The following is an 18,687-nucleotide window of genomic DNA, read 5'->3' as shown; positions in this document are numbered from 1 at the left end:
CACTACATGTGGACAAAGACCCGGATGTGGGTTTGTTTTCTCTTAGTTCAAGGGAAACTACTCTGCCTAAACATGTTTTACATACTTTACATCCCTTCATCCAGAATTTCTTGCCTGTTGGTGTGACGTAGTCTTTTAAATGCTTTCGTTTATTTTGTCATCTCATGGTTTCTCTTACTAGAGTTTCATGCTGGATATCCTCCATTCCATTTGTCATTTCTTTGTCAGGAATCAAGCAACCTGGATGACTTGCATCCGAGGTCAGTGGAATCACCCAGTCTGTGTCCAGATTTTGATTTCATTTATGTGGGATTGTTCTTTTAATTTATGAAGCTCTATCTGACTCCAGCTTCATCCATTTTTATTTTTTTTATTTTACATGGTCCACATGTCATTTTACCACTGTTCCCGAGTCTAGTTCAATTTCATCTGCCACTGGATCTGTCCATCTCTTGAACACTCCCTTTTTCCATCTTGGTCTTGTATAGTAATTTTTGGCAAAGACTAATTCACCTTCTCTAAATTCTTATATAGTCAGAGCGTTATCATGATATATTTTTTAGATTTCTTTGAGTTTCTTCATGTACTTTCTCACTGTAGTCTTCTGCAGAATGATCCAATCCAAAATCGTCTTTATTTTCCAGTTCAGTAACAATTCCACCGATGATATACCAGAAGTGACCGTTTGTGGTGTGGAGTTATAAGACTTTGCTGCCATCTTTGTTACTGGGAATTACTGAACGCTCAAGATCAGAACCGCACTGAATCTTTGCCGCCATCTTTGTTACTAGGAATTACTTAACACTCAAGATCAGAACTGCACTAATTCTTCACCGCCATCTTTGTTCAATATAATGTCGCAACACTTAACAACCAGAAACATGGGCCTTTAAGTGGACTTTCACAATCCATTTGGAGTCTGGACCACTCCTTTTTCGGAATTTCCCAATGATGCAAAAGTATAGTTGCTGGTATTTGATTGATTTCTTAACACTTATAGTAAATCCTCACTTTAAATTCTATTTCTTTTTGCCACTCAAAAATAGGTTCAGCTTATCCTTTTAATTTTTACAATTCCTGGATGTTCCTCATGGAGTGCCTCTATGAGTTCTTCCTGCTCTTGGATGGGTACTACTACTCACCTTCCTCACAGTAAGCATTCTTCCAATTTTCCCAATTCATGTCTTCTATTGAAGTAAGGATGTCAATCTTCTGTAGTATGACACTTGTCTGGCTGTCCATTTTTTACATAATCCTAACACCTGTTTTAGGAGTTTGCCTTTTTTATCCCCTTGGCTATTTCTTGGTACGTAAAACGAGTTTGATTCAGGTATTCTGTTAACATAATGTTCTCCTCTGATATAAGCATTTCTCCCAGTTTTGTAGGCCTTAGCAATCTACTCAACCCGTTTGCATTTCTATTTTTTCTTCCTTCCAATATTTTAGTTGCTATGCATATGTGGATAGGATTACTGCTCGACATTTAATTCTTGCTGAATTGATCTCTGAGATTTTTTTTTTTATTTTCTTTAAAATATCACAAGCAGTTTATGATCGGTATATAATGTGAATGGCCTTCCATACAGATATTGGTGAAACTTTTTCACCCCACTCCCTAAAAAAAACTACTGCCATTGCCTCCTTGTCAATTTAGGCATAACTTTTTTCTGCGGATGCCAGGGTCCTTTATACAAAAGCTATTGGTCTTTCGGATTCATCCTTCATTTTGAGAAGCGTCACTGTCACTGCTTTGTTAGGGTCAAGGGGTACCAACACTTTTGAGGAATTTAATTAAAAAAAATTTTCTTTTTGAACTTCTTTCCATGCTTGTTCTTATATGATACTATAAAGTGGACCTGAGTCACTAAGTGCTGAGAGGGGGGGGGAAGCAATAGACAAAGGAATAGGAAGTGTCTTACAATAAACAAAGAGATGGGAAGTAGCAAACAATGAATCTGTAGGTATTTTTAGATCAAGCCTTTTTGATTTGACAATGACAATAGAAACCTACAGAACAGATAAAACAGGGAAGGGCAGCTTACGGAAGCCGGGACTTCAGATACCGACACAGAGAAAACAGTTGACAACTAGATGCCATTTGCGGCGGATGGAAGCTGATAGCGACAACGGTTGGACAGTTTTTAGACTTTGAAACAGAAATAGAGACGAATTGCGACTGACAGACGAACGTAACATCGATAGCACAGGGAGAAGACACACACACACTCCCAAGTCCAACCGTCAAATCTAGACGAAATATTGGCGTTGTGTTTTTCCTTTCTCTATTCCACGACTTATTTTACCTCCACTTTGTGACCCACGTGCGTTCCATCAGCAGCCGCCAGTGTGAACCAAAAGATGATGACACGGCCAACGAGAATGATGAACAGATGGAGGTAGTAAACCATGGCACACGACTATGGAGTCGGCGGCTTGTCACACTTATTTCGACGTCTACTCCCATTTTGCTTCCTTCTTCAATAACTGATGCTAGGGAGCCAGAATGTTTGAAATATACGAAATGTATTCAGCATAGTAATTTATCATACCCCCCAAAAGCTTGTAGATCATTTATTGATGTTGGGTGTGGCACCTTATTGAGATTTCACCTTCTCTTCTGTAGGCTTTATGCCTTTTCTGTTTACAATATGGCCTAGATATAATATCATGGGAACTAAAATTCTGCATTTTTTCCCAGTATAGTCGAATTCCCAATTTTTTTCTAGTCTATTCAAAACTTCCTCCAGGGTCTCTAAGTGCTTTTTCCTGATTTTGATCTTCAGTAAAATGTCACAAATGTAATAATTGCATTTCCAAAATGTTTTTCATAATTCTTTGAAATATTCCTGGGGCTGATTTTATCCCATAGCATAACCTGTTGTACATGAAAAGGCCTTTTATGAGTCGTTAATTTACTTGATTTTTCATCCAGTAATAATTGCTGGTAAGTTTGGCTTAAATCTAACTTTGTAGAGGATTCACCTCCTCCTACTTTTGTATCTTTCGTTTTCAGAATCGGATAATTATCCAATTTGGTGTCCAGATTGATTGTCACTTTGCATTCATCACAAATATGCATAGACTGATCAGATTTTAAAAAGGATACTATTGGTGTAGTCCATTACGAAAATTTAACTATTTAGAGTGTTAGCCTTGGTTGGAAATACCTGAGTTTTGCCCCTGAGTCTACATTTTAAGACTTGAGTTGTACTTTTGTACCCTCCAGCAACTTTTTATTATTTATTTTCTTCCGCGCTTTCACTCCCATTATCATTACAGGTGCTCCAGTATTTATCTCCACCCTCTTGTCACAAATTTTTATATCGACAGAAAAGGGGTCCAGTTTTTCCAATGGCGCTCTGATTATGTTTATGATATAAACTTCTTCAGAATCATCCAAGCCCACTTCTAATTGCCTCACTGTATTCTCTTTCATTTTTACAATATCGGTGGGTTGAAAAAGACCAAATAAAATTTAAGCATACAAGCAGACCGTGCTGAGAAGCCACTACTATAGAATGGGTACAATATAATAATCAATATAATAATAAATACCAAATATTTAAGCGTATGTCACGACCTAGCAAGGTCGACCCCCTCCCCTCCCGGCTAGTTTTAAATGTAATTTTTGCTGCTCTGTCATGTTTAAATTGAAAATCTCATTTTGGCTGGCCTGTCATGCTATCGTTTTAAAACTTTTACTAGTCTGTCATCTTGTTTTAAATATCATTTCATTGTTTAACTGGTCTGTCATACTCTGGTTTAAAACATTATTTTTGCTGATCTGTCATGCTTTATAATTTCACTGGTACTTGTGCACTAGTTTCACAAATATATTTACTGGCGTGTTATGGTCTAACTGGTCTCGTTTAAAATATCGTTTGCTCATTCTGTCATCCTCTTGTTTTAAATATTTTACTGGACTGTCATCGTTTTTTGGTCTGTTAAGTTCTTGTTCCACATATTTCGAGTAAATACAGATGGTTCTTGATTATTAAAGCGCATTAGTTCCGATGATAAATGTGCCTTGAAAATGTTGAAAAAAAAATGTCTGTCATAATAATTTCATGCATTCTGATATAACGATGATGCCGATATGGCTACTAATGAGATCAGTGGGATAGTTGTGTGTAATGAACAAAATGCTTATCTTCCCAAGTAGGATCCTTGCGTTGTACATAACCGCTGTGCTAACTTGGATAAAAGCAGACATTTTTTTTTTTACCAGATTGTGAAACAAGTGAAGTGACATCGGTTAAAAGAGAACTTGCCCCTCGCTCCCCGAATTCTACCCATACATTTTACAATTAGATAATCTCAAATATTTAGAACTAGCTGAAGTACCCATATATGCTAGGGGATTTTTAGAATGTGGATTATTATGACGTGACCGTCTCGAGGAGCGATACTGCTCCCCATTGGGGAGGTTAAAATCCCCTAAAACCCTGACTAAGGCCGGGTAAATATGCTGAGATTGTCTGTTAAATGTTGATTGAATCCGGGCAGCGGCAAGTGACCTATAAAATGGGACGAGTTTATTGTGCTTTGTAAAAACAGACGGATATTTTTATTGTTTAAAACAATGACAGGAAATGTCAGAATAATGTTGAATGGAATCGGACATTCGTCTAGCCTAAGGAAACACCTGCTCAGATGTCCGGGCTCCCTGAGTGACAGGGGTTGACCTTTTGAGGACGTGTGAGAGAGATTTAATTTTGGTCCCAGATTCACAGACTTGTTAAAATGCACACACGCAAAGGAGTCGGGTATTTCTCGTTTGATGTGTTGGGTGCTGGCTAGCTGGGCGAATCGTCCGACCCACCCCGTTACCTTAGTATAAAAACGAATACTCGAATACCCGGGCTGAAATAGACAGATTGAAGCCAGATCTCAAGTAAAACATGCCCCAAGAACGCCACAGACCCCCCTCCTCCATCCATCCTGACGACCATCGTAAAGAACGAATAATATTTTCAGGAGAATCTTGATGTTTTTGGTATAATCAAACTGAACCATGTATATATGTAAAAACTTGTAACTTTTCAGAAATTAACTTTTTTGTAGTAAGAACCTCGGAGTCTGTTATTCTTTCCTGGCGTGCATGCAAGCTAATTGATTTTCAGCAGAATCGACACGAAACCTGAGATGCTGAGAATCTATGTGAAGATCTCCCGGGAGAAGACGATCACGACCATTTTATTTTCGATGAGGTCAGAGGCCATCTGCTGACCTGAGTGGGAGGCCTTTACATTATGATTAATAAAGGTTTGCAGAGAAGAAGAAATAGTTTTTGACTGTGGCAATTTGTTTTTTTTTAAAAACTTTATCACATCCAATGCCTATTTTGGGGAGCTGGATAACCCTAATATTATAAATCGTCCGTGTGTGTGACTTTGTCCTTGTAGGAAGACAAGTAAATACAGATGCTGGCTTAACATTATGTAATTGCTCTTCATTGTTAAAGCTAATTAGTTCTGATGATGAATGAACCTCGAAACTGTTGGAAAATGTCTGTAAAATAAAACAGAAATGTTGGCGACACAAAGTCCGCAGCAAACAGTGTCAGATAAAAAATTATTTTATTTTGCCAAAATAATAAAATGTATAAAGAAATCGATAAATATTTTATGAAGTAGTATACTTTTTATAATACTAAAAACAAAGGTGCTTGTTCAACTTGGCACTAATGGCGGCAAATAAAAGTAAAGAAAATACAGAAAAAGTCTACATAATTTACATACTCCTTACAGAACGAAGATCTCATATTCCAAAAATTACGTAGATCGATCAAGTAGGGTTTTTTTTTTTGTTAAACTAAGAAAATTTGAATTTACGATTTTTATAAATTTTACTACTAAACTGTATTAAACATAAGGCTGATGTTTTTATACATCAACTTCGATTTGAATTGTCTCCCCATTATTTATTTCATCGAATTTCATCATGCCCAACGAAAACACTACGATTCGCTTAGTCGTGAAATTTGATTTAACTAAATTAAAAAACAACAACAAAAAACACACTTGATCAAATTACGTAATTTTTGGAATATGACGTCTTCGTTTTATAATGAGTACGTACATCATATACACTTTTACTTTTAATTACCACCATAAGTTCCAATCTGAATAAGCACTAAAACAAATTCAAAACGTTGAAACAATAATATTTTTTTTTGTTTTTTTTTTTATTACATTTTCACCCCAAACAAGGCAAATTGCCACTTTGGTGTAGGGGGCTACTATCAGGGGCAACAACTACTGGGGTACTATGTAGGGATTTGCGCAGCAAGGTGTCGGTTCACGTTACACTTGAACTTCTGCACGTCAGTACTGTTGGGGAAGCAGGGACCTGGAATGGAATTCCAGAGTCTTGCGGTTCTGGGGAAGAAACTATTGGAGTAAAAAGATCTTTTACATCTAGGGATCTCTACAGTGTGGGGGTGGGATCTAGTAGCCTGTCTGGTTTGTCGAGGGTGCTCGCGTCGTGGGGGCACAAGTGATTGCAGTTCGTCAGAGCATTCACCACTAAAATACTTGTAGAAAAGGCAGAGGGATGCAACATTTCGTCGATGGGACAGAGGCTGAAGCTTAGATGCCAGTTCAGGGCCTATCAGGTTTGCGACTCTCTTTTGAACCCTGTCAAGGAGCGAGAGACTAGTAGCAGATGCACCAGCCCAGATGTGGCAGCAATACTCCATACATGGGCGAATGGTGGCCTTATAGAGGTACAAGATACTTTCGGGTGTTAGTAGTTTTCTAGCACGGTAGAGAGAGCCTACCTTTCTTGCAGCGGCCCTGGCAATGCCTTCAATGTAATTGTTCCAACTCATGTTTCCTGTGAACGTTAGGCCAAGGAGTTTGAAAGATGGACTCTCAGATAAAGAGTCGTTGGCCATTGCTATGGGTGGTAGAGAGGGTTTCTTGTAATTATTGAATGAAACTAGTTTAGTCTTGGCAGCATTGAACGCGACCAACCACTTTTGTCCCCATTCCACTACAGATTGGAGGTCTTCCTCTAGTGTTTCTGCCATTTCTTTAGAAATGTGTTCATTCGTCTTCCTGTCGTGTCTGCCATAGAGTGTAGTGTCATCAGCATATATACCCGTCTCAGAGGCAATGTTGTCGGGGAGGTCATTTATGAATATCAGGAACAATAGAGGTCCAAGGATATATCATATTGTTTAGATGTGCGACCGTCGAGGACTACCTGGATTTTTCTCTTATCTAAGAAGGATTTAATTATGTTAAGTATTCTACCAGTGATACCGTATGATCTGATTTTACTGAGGAGACCCTCATGCCATACCCTGTCAAAAGCCTTAGATATATCTAGAGCTACCGCTCTGCCTTCCCCCGCTTTGTCCAGTGAATGGTATATACGTTCAGAGATCACAGTGAGGATGTCTGCTGTGGAACGGGCTTGTCTAAATCCATATTGTTTGTCAGTCAGTAGTTTAGCATCTGTAAGATGATGGACTAGAGCATGGTTAATTATGGTCTCAAATATTTTGGCAAAAAGTGGGAGGAGGCTAATGGGGCGATAATTTGATGGGTCTGTCCTTTCGCCAGAATTCTTGAATACTGGTACAACAGAAGCAGTTTTCCAACAGCCCGGAAAGCAAGCTTCATTAAGACATTTGTTGTAGAGTTTGGAGAGAACTGGAGCTACTTTGGCTGAGCACTTTTTTAATAGCACAGCTGGGATAAGATCGGGTCCACATGCTTTTGAGGTGTCAAGGTTTTTTATGATAGCATGCACCTGAGCAGGGGTGGTTTTCAGATCGTCTAGTGTGGCGTCTGTCCGCATAGGAAAGTCAGGTAGGGGGTGGTTGGAAGGGTCCAGTGTGGAGTTTGAGGCAAACCGACTGGCAAGCATGTTAGCCTTGTCAGTTGCTGAGGAGACAACCTCGTGATTGTTGGTTAGTGGGGGAATTGTTGATTGCCCATTATTTACTACACTGTTGTAGATTTTCCAGAAGTCTTGAGTTCCTAGTTTTTGTGCTTCGATGCGCTTTTTAGTGGTTTCCATAAATTCTCTCTTAGCTGTCGCTATTTCTTTCTTAACGTTATTTCTAGCTTCTATATACTTCAGTCTGTTTGAACTGGACTTATGTCGGTTAAACCTACGGTATGCATGCTGCTTTTGAGTAATGGCAGTTGCACAAGTCGACGTAAACCATTGGGGAGAGTGGGGCTTACTATAAAATTTCCGCATGGGAACATGCGCTTCGATTGCAGTTTTGAACCAGTCAGTGGTCTCGTTTGCACATTGTTCAGCAGGGAGAGAGAAAATATTTTTCCATGGAGCATCTCTAATTAGTTCCCTGATGGCTTCCCAGTCAGCCTTATTATAATATCTCGTTGTTTTGAGCACTGGCTCTTCAGTTTTGGGTCTAGAGTTTAGGGCGATTTCAACCATTATCACTGCATGATCAGCGTGCAAAAAATAATTAAATATATTATTTATCTTATATTGTTTGCTGCCAACTTTGAGCTGCCTATTTCTCTACATCACTGCCTGTCATAATAATTTCCTGCATTCTGATTTTACGATGACATATGATGCCGGAGCGTGCACAAAGATAATCGCACGCCAACCATCATTATGATTATTGTTTCAGATCTGCCCAAAAATAATGACTCGATGCATTGTCACCGGAAACGTGTGTCTCCTGTTGATCTCTCGACCGATAACCTCGAATGAAAACAATGACAGATGGCGGAATATTAAATTGTATTTATTAACATAACGAACTTGATGGACGGAATTAATTAGTTTTGCAGCACTTTTATGATTTTAGAAAATCTTGCTTAATTTGTGTCTAATGACTATGGATCAAATTTAATGCAAATCTGAAATATTTTAATTTTCAAATGGAAGGTTGTTTTCATACTATCTATCTATCTATCTATCTATCTATTACATAAAAATAACTTTGCGTGTGTTTGTGAGTGTTTGTTTCTTATGGGGTCGGAAATGGTTGGCCTATTTTTATGAAATTTCACACGAAGGCGTTTTATGTGCCTGGCAATGTTCTTAGATAGGTTTTGTACTGGAATGTTTTCAATAAGTATCGATAATCGAAATAATGGTTTGCTGATGTTTGCATAGTGAGAGAAGGAGGAGGAGTGTGAAATTAAATAAGTAGACATTTCTCTATCGTTATTGCTACACAAGCACACCTGTCTATTTGTTAGTTTCTTTTTCCTTTCTTTTTCCCGGTTTTCCGCGTTGCTCTCGGCTTTTATAAACTTTCATATATTTCTTTACTAGTAATGCTTCAAGAAAACTACAATTTACTCTTATATATATGTGTGTATATACGCATGTATGTATGTATATATATATATATATATATATATATATATATATATATATATATATATATATAAACTACTTCATTTATTCACATGAATTTAATATACGAAAGTATAGATTTATGCGTAAGCTTAATCGCCATATATATTTTTAAATTACTATATATATATATATATATATATATATATATATATATATATATTATTCCTTTGCTAAAACAATAACATTTAAAACCCAATTTATATCAATTGTTGGAGTGATTCCTGGCTATACTAAAAGTTACTATCGGCATTTGGAAATGGAATCTACTTAATTTGTTATGATCTAATTTGAAATATTTTGCTGGTCTAATACACTCTCGTTTCCACTATCATTTTTCTGTTTGTTTATGCTCTGATTTTAAATATGTTGGGGACTTGCATAAATCCCCTAAAATAAATACATAAAAAGAAATACAATACCAAATAATGTAAAATAACCTTTTGTTTATTTTTCGTTAAACGAAAAGAAATTACTTTTTAGTGTGCGCCATGGTGGCTGTCTGTATGAAAAAAGGAAGGGAGGAAGAAGGTGAAGACCTGAGAGCATGAGAGAAAAAGTCCGACTATGTGTGGTAGCGAAGTGAGAGAAAGAGAGAGCCAAGCAATGTTCTTTGACGTGCGAGAAAACCTGTCATTTCAGCCACTGAATTTAACTCGGCGAGCATTGCTGTTTGTGTCAGTTATCCCTTTCTCCGTTGAGAGAAGTTCTCCGTGCCTTTTATATTTCTTTAGCGGCTCCCAGAGGTTTGCAAAATTAAGTTTTTTTTAATCGAGCCCTGATTGATCAAAAATCCATATTTTTGACAAAAAAGAAAAAAGTGCTTTCAGCTACGTCAGCCATTTCTCAAGCGTCCTGCTTTTTGAACCAAGAGGTTTGGTGTGGGTGAATGCTGTAATATCCGCGTAAATGAATGTATAAATTTTAATGTGTGTGTGTCTTAGAAAACTAAAATAAGAAGCAGCACAAATACCATTTTCGCTTCACTTTTAGATTTTTTTTTTTTTTGCATAACTACAGTAAATTCATTATTTCAATATGCGTATTTAATTTGTAGTGGCAAAATATTTTTATGTCACTGTGCGTATACATCCGTTCGCCAAGCATCAGTCGCATCTAACTTTGAATAATAGCATAGTTTGTAGTCAAGACGAAAACTATTTTGTTTTTGAAATTACTTTCGTCATAAAAAAAGAACAACAAACACCACGTTACATGTTGGTTTTCTTCAAATAAATTTATTGAAAAGTCGAGCAAAATCATTAAAAATTGTTGACAATAAAAATTCATTTTTCTGAGGAGAAATTCTGTTCATTTTGTTGTTTCGGTCTAAGAAATTGGTGGGAAAATGGTAAAAATAAATAATAAAACGTATAATTTTAATAGATCAGACGATTATCCTTATCTCTATTGTTTTTATTCACAGTGTTTCAGTTAATGGAATCTCTGACCTTCGTCAGGTTATTTTTTCAAATATGGAAATCTGTACGTTGAACTCGAAAACCGATATACAATTTCAAACCGAATCTTTGCACGAGAGTAGATTGTTCTTATTCTGTCAGCCATGACAGTCATTTAGAACAGATTGCTAACCAACGCTATTAACTATTCTAATTAATACTATAACTAAGAATAACATAAATTAACTGGTCATGGCTGACAGAATGAGAATAATCTACCTACCTTCGGAGATTAAATAAAGGTTTCAGTTTTAAATTCTCTCTGGGTTGCAGAGTTGGACGTGAAGATCTCTTAGTTCAATTAAAGGATTCATAGGTTTGTTAAGATGCACATGAAGGTCAGAGGTTACATCGGCCAAAACGTTGTTAATATAACAAACAAAAGCGAAAATAGAAGACATAACAAATCGAAATCGTAGTTTTCGATTTGTTTCACATTTCGATTCACACAAATAATCAATCGTTATCTCGAAAAATTACGAAACATAAAATTAAAAAAAAAAAAAATGAAAATTAAGGCAAAATTTCAATGAAAAAAGATTTATTTAAAAAAGTTTATACAATTCCTTTTTAAATTGAATAAAAAAAGCGAAGTGATTTCCTTTCGTATAGTCTTTGTACTATTTTTTACCCCCCCCCCAAAAAAAAAAACGCCCCCTCCTCTGCATAGAATCAATAACCCCATTATATCGGCTGCCAAAAGGAACGAAGTTTGCATAACAAAATCGATATATGTACCTTTTTTTCGTGGAAATCGCTGCAGACAAGGTATGAAGCCACTGGAAAAAGTTTTTTTTTAATTTTATTTTTAAATATTACTACAAAGTAAAAAAAAACAAAACTAACCAACGTTAAGTATTAGATGGACAGCAATTCTCCCCTCTTTGTCAGAAACATCGCTCATGGAATGCGAGGACAAAATAAAGGAAGCATGCGTTATTCGGCTGCCGAAAGTAAAGTCAACGTCTGCTTTCTACTTCTTCCTTGTGTTGTTCTACAGCTGTAAGATATGAGAATAAAAAATGTTTTAAAATGCTTGGAATTTGTTCAATTAACTCGAGTTGGAAAAAAATATATTAAAAACCAACTATTTAGTTCTTGTTGCGATCTGAACGGCTTAATAAAGTATTTGGTACTCAAAACTGTAGTAAACCAGAATGTAGAGCTGTGATACAGAGAAACAGTCTGTACGTGGATGACTATAAAAGCCCTCTCCACACCTCAGATTGAGAACTCTCATTAATGATATCGTCTGCTACTATTTATCTTTGTAAATAAACAAATACAGCACTGTCAAATGGCGGTCAATGTTGATATAAAAACATTTTGGATATTATGCACAGAGCTTGTTGGTTAGAGCTACTGATCGACTAGATAGTTGTTGGGTTGATTCTTGGCTTGGGATGGATGATGGTCTATATACTAAAGAGCTGTGATACAACGAAATAGTCTGTACACACACACACACACGCACACACATACATATATATATATATATATATATATATATATATATATATATATATATATAATGGAGAGAGAGAGAGAGAGAGAGAGAGAGAGAGAGTACTAAATGGGTAACCATTTGGGATTTCCAGGCGCTGTATGTGCTCTCCGCTTATCTCGGCATTGTTTCCAGTCGTCCTGGACTTCTCCTTTCCACTGGACTCAAACAGTGCCGATTCAGGAGAGATGTGGTTAGGGATTGCGCAACTCTTGCCTCACAATTACACATGTAGCTGCCCCTATAGGGCGTATTCTTTGTCTTTCGAGACTGAACGGAGGCATCTGAGAGAGAGAGAGAGAGAGAGAGAGAGAGAGAGAGAGATTAATCCAGGTAAGGTTTGTATCCACAGGATATAAATCCGGAGAATCTTTACTGTGTTTATATAATAGTACTCAATTTTTAAAAACATATGACTACACATCCAGAACATGTTTCAATCAAAGTTTTGATAAGCTCGATTTCCTCAGTCCAAAATAAATAAGGATTCGTTCTGCTTTCATTTTGAAGAATGAAACAAAATTACTGTGTCGTCTGATTAAAAAAAAAATCGTTTTTGAACAAAGTTATCATTAGTATTTCCTACAGTCAACTTTCAGACATCGTACAATTCAAGATTAAATCCATTCACATGAGGTTTTTAACTATTTATTTTCATATTGTGACCATCTTTGTTTTTATCACAAAATGGAATTTATAGAACTTGTTTTTATTTTTAAAGCATGGAACTCATTTAATATTATTATACGCTAAACCAGTTCCTTTCAGTATTATGCTAAACCCGTTCCTTTCAGTTGCCAATGTAATTGGAGTGATGAATCTACAGTTTGTATTAAAAAACATTCAAGGCTTTTTATGTGAAATTAAAAAGAAAACAAAACCTTGGTACTTATGCAGAATATGGATTGTGCTAAAACAATAATGTTATTATTTAGAAACCCATTCTTAATTTGGGTGAGTGGGTGGTGGGGGTATTTAACAATTCTGTAAATTCACATTAAACTTAATAAAAAAAAGATACTGTAAAAATTGAAAATCCTATCTAAGAACTAGCATTGTCCATATTCTGCACAAGTGAACCAAACTAAAATACAAAAAGGTATGCAACATTGAACATTTTTGCACTTGAGCAAGGCAACAAAAATATTTGAGCCACAAGGAAGTTAAAAAGCAATTTAAAAATCTGTTGGTACACATATATCTCCACATATTACTTCAGGTGAAGTATGGACGAATACAGAGTTTATGTCCCCCTTTTTCCTAAAATATTTCCTGTGCCAAGCAGAAGGAAGTAAATCTGTGTGGATGCATAACGAGTTACCTCCCTTAAAAAAATGGTGGTTATAACGACAATGATTCTGACCTAGATGAATTATGATCTGAAAAGAATGAACTCTAATTATAGTTTATTGTTATCATTAACATGCTGCAATTGTCTTGAAAATAACTGACAAACCAGAATCAAATATTGATTTTGTAAGAAGAAAACTTTCGATGACAAAGAAATGATTAAAGGGCTTTTATTATATAGATTAGACACGATTATAAAAAAAATTGTTAAATAACTGTTTTTAATCTTTTAAAGGAGGTTGTGTGTTTTAACATTTATTTATTGTAAAATGAACCATTATTTACAGGCAGTGAAAATTGGTGTGGACTTATATTTACAACTTGCTTTTTTTTTAATGGGCCAAATATTAAGACACTTTTTCTCTAGGCAGAAATTGTAATTAAATACCAAATATTTAGTCAAGAAATGGATAATCTAGTTGTGGTTGTATCATTGATCCTCTTGATTCTCTTATGCCAGCTCCTTCCATCTTCCGTCGCACCTGTTATGCCTTCACAGATGCATTGCGAGTCTTCTGCTAGCTGCTTGATGTCATAGGTTCTGTGTAGTCTCCTCGCTGAGCCACATCCCTGTTTTAGCATCCACAAAAGAACATCACTGATTATTTCATCCTTAACCCTCCAACAGTGCCCACCAAATCTGGTTCTCCTCCCTTTGATCAGAGCTAAGATCTGAGCAAGGTGTCTGTAGAGTTGGTCCCTGATGGGGTGTTGTTTGAAGATGTTAAGAGCAACTCTAAGCATTCTGGTGAACTCACCATCAATTTTTTTTTTAGTATTTCCATTTAAAAAATATATTAAAATGTCTATTGATATTAACATTTATTAAAAAAAAAAAAGACTAAAATCCTTAGGTTTTATTAGTTTACTAAAAGAAGTTTGGCGAATTTGATTAACAACTTTAAAATATTTTTTTGCATATGAAATTGGTTTGATACTTTTCCTCAGATTGGAAATTTATTTGTAAAAAAATTTATTATGAAAAAAAAAAAATCTATAAAGTATTTTTTCTTTCTTGTAATAATATATTTTTGGAACAAAATACCTAATCAAGTTAAAAATTATATGAATTTAGTAAATTTTAAGAATAAACTGAATGAATTCAGAAATAATGTTGTCTGATGAAATATTTAAGATAATTTCACCTCTATATCCCTGTTTTCTATAATGTGAAGTTTATATGTATTTAGAAATCTGGAGATAATTTTTTTTTTATTCAAAGCAGGATCATCAATTAAAATGCATAAGAGTGTGCTGAAAATTCATGGAAATTGATGAGATATTTTTCCTTACAAAATTAAATTTTGAAAATTTTCAACAGGATTTGAAGAGTTAATAATTGTACCCGATTATTATTATTGGCTCACAAGGAGATTTCACACAGGTCATAAAGGATTTCTTCTTGAGAACAACCTGTGGTGTTCCCTGGAAGCTGAGTGACAACAAGTCTCCCCAGATTTTCAGTTTTCTCCACCTCTTTCGATAACATTTGCAAACGAATTTGCATTATTGCAATAGCTGCTTACCATTGATTTCTCACTAGCAGCGGCCATTGTTCTCCACTGGAATTTGAGCGGCAATAAGTCTCCCGAAGGTACCAGTTCTCTTGGCATTTGTCCAGCAGAGGTCTGGTCAATGCTCTCTCCTCAGTCTTTCCATCCTCCTTTAGCCTTCTTGACTATTTGGCAGCATTCTTTTGGAGGGGCAGTGATTGGGTAATGGGAATGGGGACGGAGAACTTATAGATCTGCAGCTTCAATGTTCTTGGTTCCATGTAACGTTATTATTATTATTATTATTATTATTATTATTATTATTATTTGACTAATTTTTCAGTGTTGCGCATTAATTTAATTAATTGCAATTTGTTTAGCTTTTCTTTTTATCAAACTATGATATTTTTTCTTAAATTTTACGTTTTTATTCCAAACAAAGAAAAGCAATTCTGTTGGATGAATACAGAATTACGCCTCCTTTTTTTTTCAAAATAATTTTCTATTTACAACAGTTTATATGGCGGTTACAAGAAAAGAATTCCTATCTGGTTAAATTATTTTCTGTTAAGAATTCGAATTAAATTTTATTCTTTTAACAACAACAAAAGACTAGTCAGAATCAAACATCGATTCTGTAGGACGGAAAAAAATCGATCACCAAAATTGACAGACTGACTACCTTTACTTTATTTTATGGGTAATTATGAAGCTTTGGACTTGGTAATTTTTCTAGACAATGTTATGGATAAATAAGCTGAAGAGTTGAAATGAATGCATACAGTGCCCTGCCATCATTTCTTCATCGTCAGCATATTACTCTTGCATCAGCATACTCTCTTAAAAGTTGCCTGAAAAGACAAAATAAATAAATAATGGCGAACGTTTATTGATTTGGAGCGCCATTCAATGTGCACTAACCACGTCTAGATTCAACCGACCTTACTTCTTACAGTGATCTTGGAATCATTACAACAATAAATTTGTCAGCAGCTTCCATAAATCGAATTTTCGGCAGAACTAGTATAAAAAGGCTACTATGGTACATACCTGCCTGTTGAATGGGGAGAATGGAACGAGTTAATAGATTGTAAGAGAAAGGAAAGGAGATGATGTGTTTGCTTATTTCTTTATAGCTTTTAATTTGACATGAGTCATAATTTAATTAGCAAACTCTGAACAAGAAACCACATTAGCATGCATATCATCACTAACACCACCAATGACGATCGTTAAAGGGTGTAAAACTATCTGTAACGACCTATTAAGAACACATAATCTATTCTAGTACTAATATATATTAATGAAATCAAAGGGATGTAGTGTTTACCTGATATACGCAATGGTAAACTTCAAACTAATATAAATAACAGTATTTATATATAGATAATTTAATCCCAATCAAATAAAAAAGCTCAATACGCAATAGAGAGTAGAGCTCATTATAAGAGAAATAAAATTAAAACTGTAAGTTGAACTTTACAATCAAAATTTGTTGTTCGACTGAATACTGCAAAAAACAATTTACAAAGTCCTTATTCCGCGGAGTTTCAAAGAATGCTATTCTTCTTATTCTTCTCATCAGAGAACATAAAGAAATCAGCAAATTATATTTGTAACAATGCTAGAATTTACTAGTTATGCCATTAAGTGAACCAGTAATTTATTGTAGTTATAAATTGCCAAGAAAAGAAGTGAAAAAATATTGGATATATATATATATATATATATATATATATATATATATATATATATATATATATAAACCGTGCATAATATTTCAGCTTGCATGAAAATTCTCTCGATCCGAAATGCGAAAATAGTTCTTTAGAGAGAATGGAGTCCAAAATTAAGTCCAGCATGACGATGCATATAATCCGATTGGAAAGCTTTCAAAACAGTAACCCCAAAAGAAGTCGATCTGCAGTCAAATGGGATCGAGCCATAAAAAGAAGAGAAAAGCAATATGTAAATCTTCATCGTCGACTTAATTAGAAAAAGACTTTCTTTGTAAATTGTTTTTTGGAGTATTCAGTCGAACAATAAATTTTAATTGTAAAGTTCCACTTACAGTTTTAATTTTCTTTCTCTTATATATATATATATATATATTATTGCAGGTTAAATGTATTAAAAGATAAAATTTTAACGATATTATTAATAATGCTCAATAAAAAAAGAGCAAGATACACTTTTATTTAATTTCAAGTTAGCAATTTAAATAGTCACGGCAGCGACAATGCCAATGTTTCGGTCAAATAATGTAATGACCTCATCGGGTGACCTAAACTTCTTATTTCATGGGGATCACAATCCTTGAATCTATTGATTGTGATCTCCATGAAATAGGAAGTTTAGGTCACCCGATAAGGTCTTTACATTATTTGACCGAAACATTGGCATTGTCGCTGTTGTGACTATGCAATTTTTTTTTTACTTGAAATATGTGAGATATAGAGAAGATTTGTCTCATTAAAATTAGAGATAAATATATATATTTTTTAAGTAGACAGTTTCATGCGCCCTCTAGTGAGGTTATTTTTTATATACCGTTTCTATTACTGATGGTTCACTCTCTCTCTCTCTCTCTCTCTCTCTCTCTCTCTCTCTCTCTCTCTCTCTCTCTCTCTCTCTCTCAGCCGTATCAATTTTATTTACATGAACCATGTTAGGCAATTATTTCCAAAATCATTACTTCATGATATGCAGGCACACATGTTTAATGCAAGCAGTGTAGGAAGCACTCACAGCTGGACGGTAAAGATACAAGCGAAAACAAAATAAAGCGACGTTAGATTGTCCCTTTAGTCAAGGTGCGAACACGAAATCATGGAGTTCTGGAGAGAAAAAAATAGATTTAAAAGTCAGTCGATGGCATGAAAGCGCATGCGTGGAGAAAAAAATAAAGAAAAAAAAAGAAGAGAGAATTGCACACAAATATTGCTTTTCTTTTTCTCCGCCTATGAAGTGAGCGGAACCTATTGGGTTTTCTCTTTAGCTCAGGCATAGATCAACGAAGATAAAGTTTAAAACGGCAGTAGAAAAAGCAACAAAAAAAAAAAAAAAAAGAAAAACACCACTTTATTTTTTTTTATAATACTGAGATCGAGTGATTCTTACACCCGACATGGAGAGCGGCTATTCAATATACGCACGGAGTTCACTGCATATGTAGCGTATAATATCAAACATTTTCTTTTTTTTACACAATAATGTCATCACATTAGCAGCTGCAATATATATCTCTCTGGCAATGCGGAATCTTAATTGATTATTCTAAGGAGATAATTCTATTTTACTAATAATTTTAAGAAAAAAAAATGTTGGTGTTTATTCAGATTGGCACTCATGTAAAGAAAATACAGAAAAGTATGTACGATGTACATACCAGTTACGGAACGAAAATGAAATATTCCAGAAATCACGTAATTTGATCATGGAGTTTTATTTTTATTCAAGAAAGTCGAATTTTTCGACTAAACGAGTCGTAGAATTTCCGTCGATCATAAAACGAAGAGGA

Source organism: Euprymna scolopes, chromosome 21, assembly GCF_053919585.1.
Source record: "Euprymna scolopes isolate OS-2025 chromosome 21, ASM5391958v1, whole genome shotgun sequence".
NCBI lineage: Eukaryota > Metazoa > Mollusca > Cephalopoda > Sepiida > Sepiolidae > Euprymna > Euprymna scolopes.
The sequence above is the reverse complement of the archived record's forward strand: the minus strand, read 5'-3'. Positions refer to the sequence as shown.